An 18,115-nucleotide genomic window follows, 5' to 3' on the forward strand; every position below is an offset into this window, starting at 1 on the left:
TTCCATTATGATATGGGCCTTATGATAAGGGTTTTTTACCTGCATCATGTGGATGTTAGTTGTGTGTATAAACATGAACTTGTACATTCAAACCCTATCAAGAAGTATTGAAGCATATATATAGCTGAAGATATACAGACACTAGGAATCATTTCCATTGATCAGACTGAAACTAAAACACTTCAGTTATTGAACACAATAACTCTCACTGAAGCCAGAATCAGTTTGGACGATAAAGCAGATTTTATTGGACTGTCCTGCTTTAATGATATTAGACCACAGATTCATTCAGAAACTTCATTAATGGACATTTCTAAAATGATTTCTTCTGGGAAAATTGTAGCTTTACTAAACTGAGGAGTGTATATAATTTACTCTTAGTTTACCATGAAAAATGTCCTTTTCTGCTGATGTGGCTTTAAATGAATGAACTAAATGAATGATTCAGACTGACTGAAGCTCTTCTGCTGTATAGCTTGTGTTCCAGCAGAAACTGATTTTTACTGTTCAGCTGTTTCATTAAGAATTTTTATAAGGATGGTTTTTATAATTACCTTATTAAATGTATCAGTGTTATCTTTTTGAAGCTTTGAAAATTAAAATATGAAATGATACTCTAATTATGAATCAGGCAGCAAGTCTTAATGAGTGAGTCATTGACTCAAACGATTCGTTCAAACGGCTGATTGACTCCGGAACGAGTCATGATTGATTGTGAGACACAGCTGATCCGAGTTGAGCGTTTCTCTTTCTTCAGTGAGGTTTGATCTCCAGCCGGAGATGTGCTGTTTGTTGGTGTGTATATGTGTGATCATCATCATCTGAAGAGCTGGAGAAGCGGTAAGAATCAGAATATTTCTTCTGAATGTCATAATGTGCAGAAAGAAGCATCAAATACAGCTGCTGAGGCTCTGATACGGGTTAGAAACTGAAGAGAAACCCTGATTTATTTCATCTGTTCATGTGTTTCATCACAAAGATACTATAGAAACTCCTTTCCAGCTGTTTCTTGAGGTCTCATAACAGAGTTCACAACTGTAAAATTGACTTGATCACTTCAGTAGATGTGAACAGAATCAGTTTCATTGTTCTGAGTTTCAGCCTAAAAGTGTCGTGATTCGAAGGCTTCTGATAGAATTGAGATGAGAAAGTATCATGAATTGACAACTAAGAACAGATGAACAAAAATGTTTTTTGTACTAATGTCTTTATGGATGGGTGATCATAGAGCGAGTAGTAGTCTTCTGTCATGCAATAATCTGATCAAAAGTAGCCAAGATCCTCGTACAGCAAAATGACCATCCAATCACGATTAGTTATGGATTAACTTGCAGTTAGTGATATTAGAGAGCGCAGAGATCATGTCGAGTGTGAAGTCAAAGAAGAGCGTGAACATTTAACAAGGACCTTCAGCAGAGTTGATCAAGTTATGAGGAAATGTTGTCAAATACCACACAACTCGGCCAGGCAAGTGTTCTGGACGGGCTGCAGATGTCTTATGGTGTTGTTGGGAAGGCCAGTGAGGAGTCATTACAATAATCCACCCTGCTGGAGATGAAAGCATGAACAAGTTTCTCTAACTCTTGACTGATGTCACTGCTCAACATTTTATTTCATCTAATTAAGAATTTTTTTTTTTTTTTTTTTTTGGAGGATCTGCTGTGTCTGACGTCTCTCTCCCTCTCCCTCATCTTTCTCTGTTAGATTCACAGCACGGGTCAGGATTGGCCAGGAGATGTTCCCGGAGGGCTGCGGCGAGGAGCTGAAGAAGAGCACCTTCCTCCTCATGAGCGCCTCCAGCAAAAGGCAGGCCAGAGAGGAGGCAGCTTTTCTTTTTTAACTTGTCCATCCACCCCATCCCATATTGTAAATATTATATGTATTAAATCTTATTTTGCACTTTTTTTTTTTTTTTTTTTTTTTTTAAATACCATGTTTTTATAACTTATGTGGGCTTAACATTTTTATTTTAACTATTTAAGGAAGTTACTTTTTATCCATTTGTATTTGACTTAACTCGTTTTTATTGAAGATTTTGTATTTGTCAGTTTTAGAAAAGCTTGTTTTTAATTGGTTTTACTGTTTAACCTTTTATTTTATTAAACTCCTTTAACACTTTCTTTGCTGATTTTTGCAGCAGCTTGTAAATAAACCTCATCTTGGTTCTTGTTTCTCATCTCTGGTGTGATTCTTGTGTCCGTCGGCTCCGTCATCACATGATCCCAAACTCTACAGTCTGTAGGACAGAAAGTGTTTGATTGCAGAATAAAGTTGAAGCTTTTCTTACATGTTGTTCATCAGTATCACGTCTATCTAGATTTGTTCAGATTTCTCAGTCTTGTGTGGGGTTTTTGTGTCCTTTAATGTTTTGCTCAAATGGACTCTGTGTGGATCTCAAGATCCATATTTCCTCCTTTTAATCTGTGTTTGGGTCAGAGATTACTGCATTATACACCTTTTGACAGTAGATGTTCCCTCACGTCTAACTCCAAGTGTTGAACTTCAGTGTGAAACTCATCCTGCATTTTTAAGTGCTGTGAAACATGACAGGTATCATTGATTTTCCACTGAGTAACTGAACATAAGATTTATGAAAAAGCCCTTCTTATTTTATGCTTTCAGGAACATAAGACCCCCACTGCCAACGTTCAACCTCCCCTGATGAAGCTCCACAGGGTGAAATGCAGGAATGTATTTGCCCTCCTCAGACAAGATATGGACCACACAGTTTCTGCTCGCTTCACCTATGGCCAGAGGAAATGCCTGGAAGTGACCTTCATAAATGAAGGACGTTCAGGAAAAGGCCTCATGAGGAGCCAGAGATTCACCAATGGCCTTTGAGACAACTTGAGGAGGATTCACCGATTCGGACCCCTGAAGGTCAAACGATATCTGATTCAAGAAAGCTTAAAGCTGCTGAACAATATTTTAGCAGATTCACTCTTCATTTAAACGCAGTCGTCTCTTCTGAATCTCAACTGTGTTTACCTGGACACTTTTTCCAGCAGTATGAAAATTAGGCTAAACCACACACACCTCTGATCTCACCTCATTGTGTCCTCACTGTCATGTAGATCACGTGTCACACACCTGTCAGTCTCTCCTCACAGTCTCTGTCTTTCAGGTTTAGCTACCGAGTGAAGATGGGGCAGCGCACCTTCCTCCTCATGAGCGCCTCCAGCAAAAGGCAGGCCAGAGAGGAGGCAGCCCGAGCAGCAGTGGCTGTCCTGGTGGGTGAGGCTGAGAGGGAGGCGAGAAGAACAAAATCAACGATGGAGCATCCAGTTTCAGCTCTGTACAATTAAAGCCAGAGGAAGGCCATGGAAGTTACCTTTATTTTAGGCCAGGCTGGACTAGAGCACTCGTCCAGTAACACATCTAGTGCTGAACTTAAAGATAAAGATGGAACATCCAGTTTCATGTGTCTACACGTACGGCCAGAGGAAAGGACTGGAGGTGGCCTTTGTAAATAAAAGTAAATCTGGACCGGAACACGCGTCCAGGTAACACATCTAGTGCTGAACTTTCTCAAGTGTGTGAGTTTCTCTCAACAGCTGCTGTTTCTGTAACCTGATGATCATCAATAAAGTGAATGTTGAACCTGTAACACTAGTGTTGAGACTCTTGACCGCATTGACCAGTCAGTCGTGTTTGCTATAGTGTTGAGCCTCATTGTGCACAATGTGTATATTTTAAATGCAGAAGACATGATATATCAATCTATGAAATGTATTTCTCATCTGGTGGGTCACGGAGTGTGCAGTCTAAGAAACAACATCAAACGTGATTGAAGTGTTTTTCTGAAGCGAGACGAAAGCCGTGCGTGAACGCTGTTGACTCTTCTGTCAGTAAAGACTGTCTGGCTGCTGGAAAAGCACATTTCACCAACACACACATCAGTTACTGAGAGATTTCTGTCACTGCAGTTTGAAACTTGTATTAAATTCTCAAACAAATGATCCACTGAACAATTGTGGTCCAAACAAGTCTAGTATTCCATCACAAAGGCAAGAGCGAGCGCTACTATTGAAACTGCTTTTGAGCGGTTTCTTGATGGCGATCAAACACGAGCCTCGTTCTGTGTTTCTGTATGGGGAAATATAAACCTGCAGTGATTCAGAAATGACTGTAAGGAAGCATCAAGTGTTTGATTTCTAGGTGGCGCTGGTGTTTCCTCAGCGAGTGTCGTGGATCGCTGTGTGCACTGGGACTCTTTCTGGGCATGTGCTGTAGAAATTAACAGATCATTCATTTACCAAAGCAGAATTTACCTGTTTGCTATCAGCTGCTTTTGTCATTTCATTCATGGCTTCTTGTTCCACACATCTGATCAGAAGATTGGGAATTTTTGCACTTATTTTGTAAGTGTTCAGAAATAAGTATTTGTTATTCATGTTTTTTTATCTGCACATGATGTATTTCTACCACATCTGCTTTGCTCAAAGTGCTCAAATGGAGTTGTTCAGAACTGGACTCTGTTTTTACAGACACTCCTGCTGGAATCAAGACTGATATTTCCTCCTTTTTATGGATCTTTTATTCTAGATTTACAGATGCGATCTGTGTTTTATTGTATGAATATTATATCTTGAGTTCATTTCAAACAAACACTGATCCTTCAGAAATCCTGCTAAGATGCTGATTTGCTGCTCAAGAAACCTTTCTTCTTCTTATCATCACAGCTGAAAGCGGCTGTGCTGCTTCATGAAGTGTGGAAACCGCCATACAGCGTCTGTTTTCAGGATTCACTGACCAACACAACCATCTTTTACTGCAACATCATCAATGCTGAAAAATATCCACTTCTTTTCTTCTGGTTTTAAATAGTCTGAGGCCAAACTTTTCTTCGTGTAGATTGTTAGCTGGACAATGAGACTGAAAATGGTTTTGTCAAAAGTTTCCCCCATAATGAGCCCAACATAGAGGCCCAAACTGATAAAAAGCCAAAAGAACAAACAGCCCAGAAGAGACTGGAGCTGAAAGGAGGAAACATTATATTACCATACCGCAGGGAGGAAAACGAGAGAGATAGAGAGAGATCTGAGCGAGCGTCAGACAGACACTGATTCACCACAAGAGCTTTTCAAAGCTCCTGTACTCCAGTGCAGCTGTGATCAATGAGTCTTCCAGCGTTCTGATTGGTGGAGGAGGACGAGTGGGAGGAGCCTAGAGTAATCAGGCCATGAGTGAGTGAGCAGCTCCTTTACTGCATCTCTCTCTCTCTGAATGTCAGTTTTCAGCTTCAAGTCGGTCAAACGGGGAAGATTCGAAAGTATGATTGTTGGTCTTCATCTGTGTCACACTCCAGCACAGCAGACGTAGATTTAATATTGATCATAATAACTGGATTGATTGTGAATCTCAAATTGAAACAACAGATCATTTGTTTTCAGCTGTTCAAACAGCAGTGGCTTTTGCTCTGACATGTATGATCGGATTAATATTTCCATGACTTTGAATCTTGTTTACTAGACATGATCATCATCTTTAATAATTCAACATGAGTATGCTCAGTTGTTTTTATTTCAAGGAAACTTTATATTCATACATTTAAGTGTCTTAAATGAGAACACTAGTGTACTGTTTATGAAGGCTGTATCTTTAACACCAAACATATCTGTGGACTCTGTTGATTTTCTCCTTGATTAACTCAAAAGTTAAGAGTGTAATTGATGATTTTGCTCCAGTGAAAGTCAGGAAGAAGAGTGGCAGACACAAAACACCTTGGAGAAACTCAACAAAAGCAAAGTATGAAAAGACAATCAGAAAAGCTGAGCGCAAGACAACTTGAAATCCACTATAACATCTATAAAGATATCCTTCATGCTTTCAATGTGGAACTAGGCAAGGCTAAACAGACCTTCTTCTCAAATATTATATAAAACATAGAAATATATAATATATAAATAAAAAATACTGATACTTTTATAAAAAATTTATGTCTGCTAATGCTGTAAACTATATAGGGAGCCCTTACTTAAACATTACTTGGGTTAACAACAGAGCCCAAACTATTAGTCTAAATTCAATTGCTGTATATATATATATATATATATATATATATATATATATATAAAATCAACACTCAAATAACAAATTGTATTCAATCAAGGCTGCACATAAGGCAGTGTCTGCATTAACTTCTAAATCTAATTATAAATGTATGTTTTTATGCCAATTCGTTGTTGAAATACAATCATTTAGGCTATACACAGTGGCAGATTTATTACACATAATCAATACATCATCACTAAAAGGCTAAGTAAAATAAAATGAATATATAGGCAAATATAGTACATAAATTTAGCGATAAAGTTAATCTCTCCTGGAAACTAACAAGCTGTGGACACTGAATGGCTTTTCTGAGGTAAATGCTGTGTGACATTGTTTAAAAGCTGTTTTATTAATGTCTTTCCACATTTGAAACACAAGATATTATGTTTCAGTAAGTTGTACTGTATCTTTCAACATACGTTTGAATGTTCATTCATGTTTATTCTTTAACTAGTATTAACGAGGAAGACATGATCGCGTTTCCTCCTGCTGCTTGAACTGAGGCGCCTCAGAGATCTGTCCCGCCACATTAAAGAGCGTCAAAACGGCATTTTCTGTTTGAATTTCATGATAAAATGGATCGGACTTGAAAGATGACACTTTGTTTGTTATCGAAAGTAACAAAACACAGAGCTTATTTTAAAAGAGACCTTAAAGTTGCAATGTAATGCATTCAGTACACACGTGTACCATACTGGAAGTCCTGTACCGAAACGGTTCGGTACGAATACGTGTACTGATACACCCATAACATTTAATCTAATATTAGTCTCTCCCGAGGTTTACCGTAGTCTGGCAGATCCAGGCCGTATCCAGATGAGATGAAGGACCTGCATCTAGACTTGAAGTGTCAACTAAACTATCCCCTGGGAATTTCCCTTTCCTTTCCCTGTGTTTAGATAAAACGTTATCAAAATTATTCCAGTTCGCATAGATCTGCGGAGGTGACTAGTTTTTCTGTGTTATTTGGGTCAGACAAGTAAATTGGCAATGTCACTTTGTAAAAAAGACTAAGCGTCTGCGCACATACACACTCAAACACACAAACCTATAGATTAAACACGTAAATGAATGACAAGAACGCATTAAAAGTCTTCTTTTTTCCGTAGGAAAGGTGTCGTTTAAGCGGCTCCTAAGTTAAAAATGAATGATTTTTACAACAGAAGTGATTCAACCAAAAACCTACTTTATCTCGATAATAACTTGAGCTGCTGTAAAGCCGAACAATCTCTGTCCATTAATGTTCCTCTTGTCACTGTGAAGCTGCTTTGAGACAGTCTGTGTTGTGAAAAGCGCTATATAAATGAAGATGACTTGACTTCTCTCAGTATATGTTCAGTATGTGTCTCTTTTGATCTTCTGAGGGTTGCACATGTTGCTTCTACTTGTGTTAACATATTACCTGTGTGTGTCAGTCGCTGTGTTACTTGTATCTATCACCTTTTTCACTTGCATCAATACATTTCCTGTTTGTGTCAATGGCTTTAGCAACACACACATTTTTTTATTGTACATTTTATCAGATTTCTACCTTGCTAGACATTTATTTCCTAACTGTCTTCATTTTTGGCAGTTAAAACAATTCTTCTGTCCCCTAGACCCATGTTCATCCACACCCATAACGAAACACACGTCATCTTTACAGGATGTGGTACTACACTTGAGTTCACACCATGTGTGTGTTTTTATCAACACAGTTTTAGATGAATAGTTTCCTTGATTTTCTTTCTTGTAAAAAGCTCAGTTTCTCTAATCACAGGAGTGAAAATGAAACCGCACAATCGCTTTGACTGCAACAGTAGCTTCAGTGCATCAACATCCTCGTGAAGCTTAACAGGTTAAGGTTCATTCGTCAGGTCTAAACAAACGAATTACAGCTCACATCGATCTAACGATTCCTGTTTCTTCTCTGTTCATGATAATTCTCTGATAAAAGAGACTCAGAATGGAGTTTCAACTCTTCATCAGGTTTAATGACAAGAGAGACACAGTGTTAGATGTGGCGAATTCATCAGAAGAGTTTGATCAAATCACCGTCAAAGAAGTGAAGGAGAAATTCAAACGTGTGGATCCTGAAACACCTGGTAGGCTAAATATTAATTTACCCAGAGATAAAACAAATCGTGCATTTTTTTTCTGTTGGCATTTTAGGACAAGATTTAAACTGCAGAGTAACTTTATAGCAATAATCTGTTCATAAACAGAATTTCTTGTTTCAGTGATATTTGTATTAAATTATATTGATATTCAAGTGTCTGTTCCATTCAGTATGTTGTCGATGTTTTTCTTTTGTCAGCCATAGATCGCATAAGGGTGATTTTTGGAACTGAACAACTGGATGATAAGAAAACGCTTAAGTGTTATAATATCACACATGGATCTGTTCTTATCTTTGTGATAAGAACGGATGGTGGAAAAAAAGAAGGTGAAACTAGTGGTGAAGGAGCAGAAGGTATGATTTATGTTTTCAAATGCGTAATCCTGTTCAGATGTTAAATCACTGCTTTTTTTTTTTTTTTAAAGTATGTCTGATATTTTTTATCATTATGCAATTTGTGATTCTTGATATTTAGTTACTTTTACTTCTTGTGCATGTCAAAGAAATACCTTTTTTTAATTTTTTACTTATCTATAACTTGTCTCTCACAGGTGGAGGACTTCGCAGGACTGAATCCATGGAAAGACTTCACGTAAAAATGTAGTTATATGTTAGACTCTCTTGGCATTCAGAATTTAATATTTCACATATTGCAAAAAACACTGATTTTTCCTAGAGGTTTGGTCAACTTGTCTCAGAATGTCTCAGACAATTTTCAAAGAGAGATTTGGCTTGCAAAATGAGTGATGAAAAACAGCAATATAGGAGCCCTTATGTTGTATTTTTGCACCAAAGTAGACTTTTTCCTACATTCAAACATGTTCATATGTTGTATTTTTAAAACTGCATAACAACAACATCAGTGCATCGCCCAAATAATTAAAGTGTTACATTAAATAAATAAATAAAAATGTTTGTGTGTGTTTGTGTGAGTATATATTCAAGGACATACACACTCATTTTTTTGTGTGTATGTTCTTTATGGGAATGCGCTTATGCACTTTAGCTTATTGGGTTCATATTCTGGTCGCATCTGCTTGCTGGTATTGGCCCGGTTTCACAGACGGGGCTTAGATTGAGCCAGGATTAGGCCTTAGTTCAATTAGGGCATTTAAGCAGCTTTTATAAACTACCCTAGAAAAAACACATTACTGGTGATCATCTTGAGACAAAACAATGGCACATATTTTAAGATCTGTCAGTACAAGTTGCTTTCAGTTAAAACAGCTCAAACATGCATTTTAGTCTGGGACTAGCTTAAGCCTGGTCTGTGAAACCAGCGGATAATGTGCATCCTCAAATCTTTTATTTAAATAATGTACATTTATGCATCTTATTATTTACACATAGTAATAGCTACTAAAATGTTTTAACACATATTCCTACTGTAATTCATGATTAATTCAGGTAGTTATAAAACATTTAGTTGTTGTCAGTTAACTATTTTTATGAGCTCATCTAAAGTGAGAACTCGTAAAGCTTTTATAAAGGAGATTTAAAGGATACAGAAGATAAAAATATTTCTTTTCAAGCAAAACTTAATATAAATTTGATATAAAAACTTGAAATAAAATAAAAAATAAACCTCTGCAATGTCACAGAAAATAGAAATTTCTCTACTCCTCCAGAAAACATAACTGTGCAGTAAAATGAAACTAAGCCTTCGCAATCTGATAAAAAAATAAATTTATGTAAAGTGTAAACATTGCTGAATAAGATGTATAAATGCAGAGTAACTTTATATAATAAGATATAAATGTATGTTTAAATAGTTTATTAATCATTTACTTACACTTCTTAAATGATCTTATGAACCACTGACAACTCCTAAATAACTGGTTTGTAAATAATGTAATACTTAATTTAGAAATGATAAAATGATCATTAATAAAGTATGAAAATACAATTATTAAACACATTATAGATATGTTTATAAATTGAGAACAAAGCATTTAGAGATTCATAACCTGCTTAGTCATGTCTATTAATGCTTTATAAATGATGAAATAATTATTTACTAATGCTTAACTAATGCTTCATAGTGTGCAGTTATTATAAACTGTTACTAATTCTTTTAATGATATTCAGTTCAAGATTAAATAAGACTGTCATAATCTCACAGTGAATGTAAACAACAATAACCCGCACCGCTAGAGATCTTTTAAAGTTAAAATGCCACTGCCCTGCCCTGTTTCACACATACATTCATTTCACACATGCTGTGTTTGCAGTGTGTTTGCGGTGCGTTTGCGGTGCGTTGCAGTATGTATGTGTTGCAGCAGCAGCAGCAGGATTGAGCTTTCACATGCTGTGTTTGCAGTACGCAACTGATCCGACTGATTTTATTTCAACTCAAATTTGTTACTGAACATGGCTTGTCAGCACTGCGATTCACTGTGCATAAGCTACACTCTTTCATATGTCAGTGTAAATGCATTACATTTAAATCAATTTTTATTCAATTCATCTTTATATTTATATAAAGTAATACTTTAGATTTATATATTACATTGCTCAATTAAGTTGCAAAACATTTAGGCCTAAGTAAAGGCTATACGTTAAAATCAAAAACATTTTAAATTAAAACTTAAAATAGATGAAATCAGCCAAATCTCTTCTTTTCTTTCGCTTTAAAATCTTTATAGAGAAATCCTGCAGGTCATAAAGAACATTTGTTTTTCCACTTCTTCCAAGAGACGAGTGCTATCCATGTCTCCTTGATTATCTAAATGCGAGGGTTGTGTTTTTTTACGTGCTTAGAATAGACTTTAAATTATATGCATCTATGGTGAAATGACTAGATTTCCACATCAATACATGTTTATTTTAATGCTCAGAAACTCATTTTCCACTGACACGGTTTTGTTGTCTCCTCCTCCAGAGCGGCAAATCATTTCCGAATTTGGATAAAACTTTTGTTTTCCAAGCTCTACAAGCTACATACATGCTTTAATACATAGTCCCATCCGCTTTAAATGCAGGATTCACTCTCGAAATTGCGACGACTGACACGGTAATCATCATAGGCTATAGAAAAGGACGAGAAATACCCTCACTAATTTCAGAAGCTGCTGGGGGCGAGCATTTAAAGGTGAGCATTTTTAATCCCACCCCAAAACAGGCATGGTATAATAAAAAACCTATGGGGTATTTTGAGCTGAAACTTCACAGACACATGCTGGGGACACCAGAGACTTATATTACATCTTGTGAAATAGAGATTCTAGGGCACCTTTAAGTCCATATACGTTTAATTATATAAATAAAAATAAAAGAAATACAGATATTTGTCTCTTTGTTTTTTGTACCAGGATTGTAAAGGAATAAGGATGGTGTTTATGGCAGGATAGTGTTTATTCATATATTAGTTAATGATTTGTAAGTGCATCATTGTGTCATGACTTTATTTGAGGAGGCACATCATACAAACCGGATTCCAAAAAAGTTGGGACACTGTACAAATTGTGAATAAAAAAGGAATGCAATAATTTACAAATCTCATAAACTTATATTTTATTCACAATAGAATATAGATAACATATCAAATGTTGAAAGTGAGATATTTTGAAATGTCATGCCAAATATTGGCTCATTTTGGATTTCATGAGAGCTACACATTCCAAAAAAGTTGGGACAGGTAGCAATAAGAGGCCGGAAAAGTTAAATGTACATATAAGGAACAGCTGGAGGACCAATTTGCAACTTATTAGGTCAATTGGCAACATGATTGGGTATAAAAAGAGCCTCTCAGAGTGGCAGTGTCTCTCAGAAGTCAAGATGGGCAGAGGATCACCAATTCCCCCAATGCTGCGGCGAAAAATAGTGGAGCAATATCAGAAAGGAGTTTCTCAGAGAAAAATTGCAAAGAGTTTGAAGTTATCATCATCTACAGTGCATAATATCATCCAAAGATTCAGAGAATCTGGAACAATCTCTGTGCATAAGGGTCAAAGCCGGAAAACCATACTGGATGCCCGTGATCTTCGGGCCCTTAGACGCACTGCATCACATACAGGAATGCTACTGTAATGGAAATCACAACATGGGCTCAGGAATACTTCCAGAAAACATTGTCGGTGAACACAATCCACCGTGCCATTCGCCGTTGCCGGCTAAAACTCTATAGGTCAAAAAAGAAGCCATATCTAAACATGATCCAGAAGCGCAGGCGTTTTCTCTGGGCCAAGGCTCATTTAAAATGGACTGTGGCAAAGTGGAAAACTGTTCTGTGGTCAGACGAATCAAAATTTGAAGTTCTTTTTGGAAAACTGGGATGCCATGTCATCCGGACTAAAGAGGACAAGGACGACCCAAGTTGTTATCAGCTCTCAGTTCAGAAGCCTGCATCTCTGATGGTATGGGGTTGCATGAGTGCGTGTGGCATGGGCAGCTTACACATCTGGAAAGGCACCATCAATGCTGAAAGGTATATCCAAGTTCTAGAACAACATATGCTTCCATCCAGACGTCGTCTCTTTCAGGGAAGACCTTGCATTTTCCAACATGACAATGCCAGACCACATACTGCATCAATTACAACATCATGGCTGCGTAGAAGAAGGATCCGGGTACTGAAATGGCCAGCCTGCAGTCCAGATCTTTCACCCATAGAAAACATTTGGCACATCATAAAGAGGAAGATGCGACAAAGAAGACCTAAGACAGTTGAGCAACTAGAAGCCTGTATTAGACAAGAATGGGACAACATTCCTATTCCTAAACTTGAGCAGCTTGTCTCCTCAGTCCCCAGACGTTTGCAGACTGTTATAAAAAGAAGAGGGGACGCCACACAGTGATAAACATGGCCTTGTCCCAACTTTTTTGAGATGTGTTGATGCCATGAAATTTAAAATCAACTTATTTTTCCCTTAAAATGATACATTTTCTCAGTTTAAACATTTGATATGTCATCTATGTTGTATTCTGAATAAAATATTGAAATTTGAAACTTCCACATCATTGCATTCCTTTTTTATTCACAATTTGTACAGTGTCCCAACTTTTTTGGAATCGGGTTTGTACTTAATTCATTATTAACTAACCATATAGTAGCATCAACTAATGGCTTGTTAATGCATAATTTTGTCATGACTTTACTTGAGGGGGCACATCATTCTAGTATTCATTCACACATCATACTAGTACAACTAATTGAAAACTTCACTTCCTCCTCTGCTGCGTTTACATGCGGTGTTCCACAGGGCTCTGTCTTAGGCCCTGTTTTGTTTTCCCTCTATCTCCTTCCATTAACCAATATTTTTCGCAAGCATCAGATTTCATATCACTGTTACGCAGATGATGTACAGCTTTATCTTCCAGTTAAGCCTGTTGAAAATACATCTCCCCAGTCATTATTTGAGTGTTTGAGTGAAGTTAAAAGTTGGATGGAAGAAAACTTTCTTCAGTTAAATGATTCAAAGACTGAAGTGTTAGTTTTTGGACATCTGGATTCAGCCAATATCCTCTCAAAAACTTTGGGTCCTATAACTAATACTGTAGGTACCTATGCAAGAAATTTGGGAGTTATTTTTGACCCAGCACTTAAGTTTGACAAACAAATAAACTCAGTTGTCAAATCAGCATTTTTCCAGCTCAGGATGATTGCCAAAATTAAACCTTTTCTTTCATTCAGGGACTTAGAAACCATTATCCACGCATTCATTTCATCAAGACTGGATTACTGCAACTCACTCTATTTGGGGGTCACTCAATTGTGTTTGTCTCACCTGCAGCTGGTCCAAAATGCTGCGGCCAGATTTTTAACAGGGATAAGAAAGAGGGAACATATTTCGCCTGTTTTGGCTAGTTTGCACTGGCTCCCCATTGAGTATAGAATCCAGTTCAAGGTATTATTGTTTGTGTATAAGTCCCTGAATGGCTTGGCTCCAAACTACTTATCGGATTTTTTCTCCTACCATCAGACCAATAGGCCTTTAAGGTCAAACACACTGTTGCTGTCAGTACCCAAAACACGCTTAAAGTTTAAGGGGGATCGTGCATTTTCGGTGGCAGCGCCCCAGTTGTGGAATAACTTGCCTTTTAGCTTGAGATAAGCCCCTTCAGTACAGGTTTTTAAATCTTTACTTAAGACACATCTTTTTAAAAAGGCTTATGGACTGGAGTAACTACTGTATTCAGTTTTTTGTGTGAATTTAGTGTTGTATACTCTTTGTGATTGTTTTATTTTATTGCTGATAGCATACTTTTATTTCTCTGTGCAGCACTTTGGTCGACTCTGTCGTTATTGAATGTGTTATATAAATAAATTAAACTGAAACTGAAACTGAAACTAGTATTCAGCCCTGTAAAGTACAGTTGTGTGGTTTCAAATAGTCAGAGAATGGAGGCACAGTATCATCAAGTCCTGCGTCTGGATAGAGAGTGAACACTGAATCTGATCCCAGCAAACGTTCCCTGACCTTAGTGCATGTTCCTGTTTGGTTATTTTTTTGGGAACCGATTCCTCAGGAACTGTTGTAAGTCACAGTAGGTTTAGTTTAATGGACAAGAATATCACAAAACAGATTAAGACCTTTTAAGAAAAATTATTAGAGGATTTAGTATTTTATATGTTTGATAAGGAGGATCAGTGAAAATAATGACAAACTAATCCTGTGCCTTTCAGTAATGTTTACAACGAAGCTGCTGATGTCAGTTGTTGAAATTATGACAATAATAAATTGTTTAAATTGATTTCAAAGTCAGAATATTTCTTATTCCTTCTTATCGAGGCTGTTTGATTTAGTTTACCCTAAATGTGTATTAATTATCAAACATGTATTAACATGTAGTTAAGGCTGCTGTTTTCATGCATGAATCCTTATGACTCCTGTCATAGTTAATGATAGCTCTTTATTAGTTCATGATTAGTTCATATCTTCATTAATCATGAGTTCATGTTGAAGAAACTATTAATTCAGCTATTAGTACATGATTATTCATGTACTGTTATTGTAAAGTGTTACAGTATTGGATATTGCTTGTAATTAGGTAACTTATTTTAAGTGACAATAGTGTGTAATAATTATTTCATGTTTATATATATATATATGTGTGTGTGTGTGTGTGTAACATATATGTAACGGTAGTGTTGAAGTGAAGTTAAATTAAACATGTTTTGAATATTAAAGGCATGCTGTTTTACTTGGACACTACAGCCCAAGAGCTCATGCACATTTTTTCTTTCTTCCTTGTTTTCTCGTGATCTCACCTTAATTTTCTTTAGCCCTAAGTCATTCAACATTTTCTTCAACATGACGTGGAGAACAAGTTTCATGTATAGTTTATCTATTTAGGCAAATAAGAGGTTGCAGAAAGTATTACCAGTAAAAAAGGCGATGTATAAATGATAGTTTCTTTAATTTGTTACAACAAATTAAGCAGTTATAACAGATATATGCATTTCTGATGCTCAGGAGGAGAACAGCAAATTCTAAAGCAGGGTTTGTCAGCTCTGGTCCTCAAGATCCTCTTTCCTGCAGAGTTTATCTCCAGCCCTAATCAGTTGAGAACCCCTGGTTTAGACTTTGATGTTAGTGCACCTGTCACTCATATCTGTATCACTTCATCTGTGATGAAGTTCACGAGCGTGACTACAGGAAGCAGAAAGTGTTCGACTGCACGGCTCTGTTTCAGCTCAGGGGAGGATGATCTCGCGGTTAGGTGCAGTAGAGACAAACACACACACTGTGTGATCTGAAAGTGAAGGTAAAACAGACCGAGGAGAGAAAATAATGGAAACAGACATTTTCCCCACTCTTGAATATACTGAATGATACAATCGATAATCTTGATGTGGCTTAACAGACGGTAACACCATTTGTAGTTCTGATTTAAGTCTTCTCATTTTCCTACTATATTTTAAAAGAAATAGACGTCAAACACAAGCTTTCTGGTTCTACATCAGCTGATGAGGAAACACTGAAGAGGACAACAGGTAAGAGAACAGATATGAATATGAAATAAACTTATTTAAGAGAGAATTACATACTGGATCAAAGATTCCTCACAGAAACACATCTGTCAGGATCAATTAGTAAAAATTTGTAGAAAAATTTGTAAAATGTAAAAAAAATTTAAATTTGTATTTTAAAAGTTGCTAACTCAACATCATTTGCCCATGCTAACCTGAGTGTACAGCTTCTGTCTGACTTTGAGCAAGACTGAACAGAGAATTGCAAACTTTTAAACTTTAAACTTCTGTCATAGTTGGTTGCAGCACTTAAAGTCCTCTGTGGTGAAAATCAAGTTTTTAATGTTGTTTATGTCTATGTGGTATTTTTATAATGCTTTAAGACAAACCATATGCAAATTCTAAGTCCAAACCAATGCACGTAGATTCAGACAGTTTTGCAAAGGCATTTTACCAATTCATAATTTAGAACACAATTTAAGCGTCAAAAAAAATGTGAGCAGTTACACAGCTGTTAAACTGAATATATTTGAAGAGAAGCAAGCTTTTTTCTGAAATATCCATAGCACAAACAACAAATTGCTCACCACTCACAACAGTAGACTCTCCGAGCTGGCATGAGTAAGTAAAAAAAATAAAAAATAAACATGGAGGTGCACAGTAGAGTGCTGGAATATCAACCAACTAAACAAATGAGAATGGACAAAGAACAACTCAAACAAAGGATACGTTTACATGACAATAATGAACTAAAAAACATAAGCCGGGTGCACACTGTGCGATTTTGGCCACAATTTGGTCGTCTAAGACAAATTTTGAGAATCCTAAAAGATTCCTATAATCCTAGGCTAAAACATATTTCAGAGACTGAAGACAAAAGAACCCAGAGAGGATCATTTCCAGAGTCTCTCAATGAACACCCAGATAAGAGGTAAGAAATAAAACCTTCATCTGATCTGAAAATCCTCCTTCCATAAAGCTTGTGCGAATCATTATTTGAAAACTCTTTCTCCGTCCCTGAATCCCTGTGGAGATGTAAAGCTCCTGCTACAGTAAAGCATTGATGCTGACGTTACTGTCTGTGTTTCTCACAATGATCTGCTTTGTTTTCTGGGAGAAACAGTTTGATCTTCAATCAAACATTTATATTTGGGTTGTTCCCTTTCAAGGGAACTCGCGCTGCGTAGTCGCTATGGGAACGCCTCTGCGTGATGTCATCATGAAGCACGTATGAAATCTGTCCAATCAGGAGACGGAACGTCATAGGCGGGTGACGTCACTGACCAGGAACTATAAAGCCAGCCCGAAAACACTCTCATTCAGCTTCTGTGTCTTCAGCAAGCACTACGTGTATCTTGTCTGTCTTATTTATTGTTGTCTGTCTACCATCATTTATTCAAAGAAGTTGGTATTATGGCGAGTGAACAGCAGCAGTTTAAAAAGTGTGTTCATCCCTGCCCTCGTTTTATTACGGGTGGGGATACACACAATGTTTGTGTTGTCTGTTTGGGAGCGCAGCATGCCCAGGCAGCTCTCGAGGGGGCTGCCTGTGTGCATCGTGAACAGTTTCCTATGAGGACGCTGCGCTCCCGCCGAGCCCTCTTTGAGGAGAGTGGCTCGGTTTGCGCGCCCCAGGGCTCGGGCCACGCTTCTGCTGAGGCAGGACGGCGTCTCATGTCCTGGGGTTCGCAAATGGATGTAGCAGCGGAGTTAGAGACGGGCCCAGCCTTATCTCTGCCCTCACCTGCTGCATCCGGTGTGTCGATTCGGAGGCAGGAAGCACGCGTTGCGGTTTCTTCCGCTCCGGTCGACACAATCACGTTAATAGCGTCTAGTTCTGAGGAGCTGGACGTTGTTAGCGTGACAACGGGAGAGACTGAAGACTCGCCACTTCACTCTCCCGCGAGCGAGGAGCTCATGGAGGTGCTTACTCGTGCTGTTGCCAAGCTCAATATCGATTGGCCAGCCGAGAAGCAAGAGCAGAGAACTGGAAGTAAACTTGATGAACGCTTCTTACCATCAAGGTCTGCTCTACCTCCACGTCGGGCGCA

General features: G+C 37.5%; 1 protein-coding gene and 1 long non-coding RNA gene across 13 annotated transcripts in view; both read left to right on the forward strand.

The window, feature by feature from the left end:
* The window catches only part of LOC127494164 (stonustoxin subunit beta-like), a 231,044-nt gene that overhangs the window by 131,938 nt on the left and 80,991 nt on the right, over positions 1 to 18,115 (forward strand). Inside the window, exons 1-2 of one of the 12 annotated variants that reach the window (XR_007924826.1) lie at positions 15,788 to 16,088; positions 16,929 to 16,995. The exons of 8 other annotated variants lie outside the window; for them this stretch is intronic. The gene's annotated coding sequence lies outside the window, so the exon portion shown is untranslated. Of the gene's footprint in view, positions 1 to 15,787; positions 16,089 to 16,911; positions 16,996 to 18,115 lie in introns of those variants that run through there. 3 more of the 12 variants (XR_007924824.1, XR_007924825.1, XR_007924827.1) reach the window with 3 other exon arrangements.
* LOC127494429 (uncharacterized) lies at positions 7,799 to 9,067 on the forward strand. The gene is made up of 3 exons (XR_007924868.1): positions 7,799 to 8,138; positions 8,351 to 8,506; positions 8,704 to 9,067. It is a non-coding gene; the product is annotated as an uncharacterized LOC127494429 (long non-coding RNA).

The sequence above is a fragment of the Ctenopharyngodon idella genome, chromosome 2 (genome assembly GCF_019924925.1).
Source record: "Ctenopharyngodon idella isolate HZGC_01 chromosome 2, HZGC01, whole genome shotgun sequence".
Classification (NCBI taxonomy): domain Eukaryota; kingdom Metazoa; phylum Chordata; class Actinopteri; order Cypriniformes; family Xenocyprididae; genus Ctenopharyngodon; species Ctenopharyngodon idella.